This window comes from Panthera pardus, unplaced genomic scaffold (genome assembly GCF_024362965.1).
Source record: "Panthera pardus isolate Hobbes unplaced genomic scaffold, ASM2436296v1 HiC_scaffold_8, whole genome shotgun sequence".
In the NCBI taxonomy this organism is placed as follows: Eukaryota; Metazoa; Chordata; class Mammalia; order Carnivora; family Felidae; genus Panthera; species Panthera pardus.
The window spans coordinates 35,040,642-35,043,542 of NW_026527013.1; the positions used below are offsets into that span (position 1 = coordinate 35,040,642).

General features: G+C 36.0%; 1 non-coding gene across 1 annotated transcript; it reads right to left on the reverse strand.

The window, feature by feature from the left end:
• Positions 1-2,452: 2,452 nt before the first annotated feature.
• On the reverse strand, positions 2,453-2,558 carry LOC128775728 (U6 spliceosomal RNA). The gene has a single exon (XR_008420708.1). It is a non-coding gene; the product is annotated as a U6 spliceosomal RNA (small nuclear RNA).
• Between the last annotated feature and the right edge of the window lie 343 nt (positions 2,559-2,901).

Below are 2,901 nucleotides of genomic sequence, written 5' to 3' on the forward strand. Positions count from 1 at the left end.
GCCTGGGAGAAAGCAGGATTTAGCTGGAATTTCTTTTGTATGTTCCTGTTAGAATTTCTGGATTGCTGGTTTCTTCTGTCTAGAATGCATGAAGCAAAACAGCTCCTGCCCACCTCCCCCCAAAAATCAAACTAGAAAAAACACAAATTAAACAAACCTGGGAACCTGATCATTCTGTTGTTTTTCAGGTCCCAAGATCCACAGCTCATCTGTCTTCTCTCTATCGTTAAGAATTTCTTTATGTTTCTTCCATATGTAATGCACAGGTTTTTAGTTGTACTTAGTAAAAGGCATAAGAAAAAGTATGACTACTCCATCTTTCCTGTCATGGAAGTAACTTGAACCCTGTCATTTTAATGGCTAATGATTTTTAATTTACTGTAATGTGCATTTTAGTTTTTTTAGAGTAGACATAAGACAAACACAAATTTTCTTTTCGTGTGTTCATCACCTAGTTAGGAAAGCACCATAGAATACGTATCAAGTAGCCTGTGGCAATACAGTTAGCATCACAGTCTCCAAAAAGAAATATGTGGACGAATATATAATATATACAATTCAAGGCTGGCCTTATGCTGTTGCATTTAAATCTGTACATATTGTGTAGTTTTTATATCTTAAATAGCTTGTTAGCCTACTACCAGCAGTCCATTTTATTTGGAATTAAAACCTTTCTGTGGACATTAAGTAGCTACAGAAAAAGCAGAAATCAGCACTTTAAAATTGGTTTATTTTATAACTAAATGTCAACTAATTACTCCAATAAGTTGAAAATTCTTGCTTATATTAGCCAGAGTTATGTTCATTTTCCGAGAAAAAAATTCCGTGTCATAAAATCTCTCTCTTTCTCTCTCACCTCCTTGTTATAAAAAGTTAAGTGTTTCCTCATCTGGGTTTTACTATAGGAGTCGCATAAATGACCAGATTTATTAAACATAGACTTCTTGAGAGCATTCAGGAAAGTTTACAGTCTTCAGTCAGTAGACAACCGCTTATGGGTCTGCAAAGCTTACTCTATGAGCCCCTGTCTGGGGCCATTGCCAGAGGCCTCCCCCAGGGAAGTGTTTGGCTCTGTCTTTTCTCAACCACTGTCTTTCCTTTGACTGGGACTGTGTCCAAGGCATGCCTAGATTTCTTGTCTTCCTCTGATCTCACCTCAGTCCATCACACCTCAGGAAATCCCTTTCTTACCTGTTCCTGTATCTTTCTTTAGCCCTGGTCCACCAACCTTACCCCTTCCAGCTCCAGTTACTTCAGAAGTCACAGAATCACCATTCCTTCTACACAGATGTGGGAACAAAGACCTGGCGAGATTAAAGTGGTTTTGTTAGGACAGGCATATTAATAGTGAAACAGAAGATAAGAATTCCAGTTCTCTAACAAAAAATATTTCTATCTTTGTTGCATTTTTATAATTCCCTCTTTCTCTTTTTGTTATCTTTCTATAATCACCTTGGGGGCAAAGTAGAGGGGAATAAAATATCACTAGCAATGGGTGATTAATGACAAGAATTGACCCAAATCGAGAAAAGGAAAGCCATACATAGATGAATAAAAAATTACAAAATAACTATTGTATCCTGTAATTCAAATTCCCTTCACATTATCTAGGAGTCAATTCACCTGGTGTCAGAATCTGGAGAGAGGTTGGATGGGGCTTTCTTCTACTGTTATGGAAGTAGTCTAAAATATATACTAGTAGTTGACATTTCTTGTGAAATAAAGTTTTTTGCTTGAAAGTAACAGAAAGCCAACTGAAAAAATGCCTGAAACAAAGGAAAAATCAATGGCTCGTATATTTAAGAAATAGGTTTGAGGCACAAGGATTTAAAAGTTGTGGTCAGGAATTTATCTTTGTACATTTCTTGGCTCTGCCTTCCTGTGTTGGCTTAATTTCCAAATAGGATTGACTTTTAAAATCTTATTTATTTATTTATTTATTTATTTATATAAGCACCATCAGGTCTGTATCTTAAAATCTTAGACACTCTAGGGGAATGAAGGTCTTTTTTCACAATAGTAAGAGTGATGCACATTTTCTGACTGGGACTACTAAGGTCACATGCTCATCTCTGGACCAATCTCCTGAAGACTGGAATGCTCAGATTAGCCTAAATTCCTAATAGATTTCTTAACCCCAGAGATGGAGTCAGTTCTATTGAACTACGTAAGTTGAGGGAAGGGTAGGAATATTTCCCATAGAGGAATATTGAGACACTATCAGCGAAAGAAGGAAAGAATGCTGGGAAGATAGATCAACATGTATCTATTGTCCACAGAGGAAGTTATAATCTGAGTAGAGAATGAGGTCAGGGGAAAATTAATCCCATAAACACCAAGACTTTCTTTGCTATCTCTGATTTAACTATCTCTTCTGAATTGGAGATAGGACCCTAAAGGTTCAGATTTCTCCCAAAATCTGTTTCAGAATTTTCCTGAAAATTTTCTCCTATCACATGCCTTTTGTGTTAAGAATTTGTGTGTCATCCTCGTGCAGGGCCCATGCTAATCTTCTCTGTATTGTTCCAATTTTAGTATATGTGCTGCTGAACAAGCACATACGTCACTTTTGTTATTAAAACTATCTTTTTTCAAAGCATGAGTCTTCAAGTTACATTTTTTAAAAACGAAATTATTATTCAATTTTATCTTTTCTACTTTGTTTAACCATGTACATCAAGGCAATATGAACCCATTGTGAATATACTTACTTTATTCTAGCAAAGTTACTGCGTAGGTAAGTTTGGGAGGCTAGACTGGAAATGTAACTACTTTTTGTAAGTATTTTTTTAATGGAAAAATGAATTTCATGTTCCACACAACTAATTAACAAATGAACCAGTGGAATACAATTCATTTGCAAGCACACACTGCTAAGAAATCTAGGGGATGCATCAATGA